Source organism: Anarrhichthys ocellatus, unplaced genomic scaffold (genome assembly GCF_004355925.1).
Source record: "Anarrhichthys ocellatus isolate YVR2014 unplaced genomic scaffold, GSC_Weel_1.0 scaffold12, whole genome shotgun sequence".
In the NCBI taxonomy this organism is placed as follows: Eukaryota; Metazoa; Chordata; class Actinopteri; order Perciformes; family Anarhichadidae; genus Anarrhichthys; species Anarrhichthys ocellatus.
In genome coordinates this window covers 10,119,575-10,120,078 of record NW_022280042.1, presented here as the reverse complement: position 1 = coordinate 10,120,078, position 504 = coordinate 10,119,575, and the positions used below count along the sequence as shown (strand labels likewise).

The window sequence follows — 504 nt, the reverse complement described above, 5'->3', positions numbered from 1 at the left end:
CCCCCCCCCCCCCCCCCCCCCCCCTCCTTCCTCCCTCGTGGCAGCTGTTTCCAAACCTCCTGAAGTTCAGATCCTCACCTTCTCCTTCTCTTACGCTCTGTCATCTCGCTGCTGAAGTTATGTTTCCTGAAAGCTTAGCATTAGCTTAGCATAAAGACTGGTGGGAAACAGCTAGCCTGGTCACTAGCATCTGTCTTCTTTAATCTGCACACAAATATCGAAGTTACATTATGCAGGGGTGTTGTATCATTGGAAGTACTTCTAGTTTCTTTGAAGTACTTCATAATGAACTGTACTAGAACAAGAGCTGCTCCGAGCATGAAGTTTATCTGATGAAGAGCTTCTGTCTGCATTTAATGTTTCAGATGTGAACAGTCGACATATTTACAATTACGACAGGAAGTTATCTCACAGAAACACTTTCACTTCTTCTTCTTGTTATTTAAATATTATACACTATCAGTCTCAGTACCCAAATGCTTCATCCAGATGTCATCAGCCCAC

The 504-nt window shown here is 43.5% G+C and overlaps 1 protein-coding gene across 12 annotated transcripts in view; it reads left to right on the top strand.

The window, feature by feature from the left end:
• bin1b (bridging integrator 1b) overlaps positions 1-504 on the top strand; it is a 16,705-nt gene that overhangs the window by 1,499 nt on the left and 14,702 nt on the right. The window lies entirely within an intron of this gene.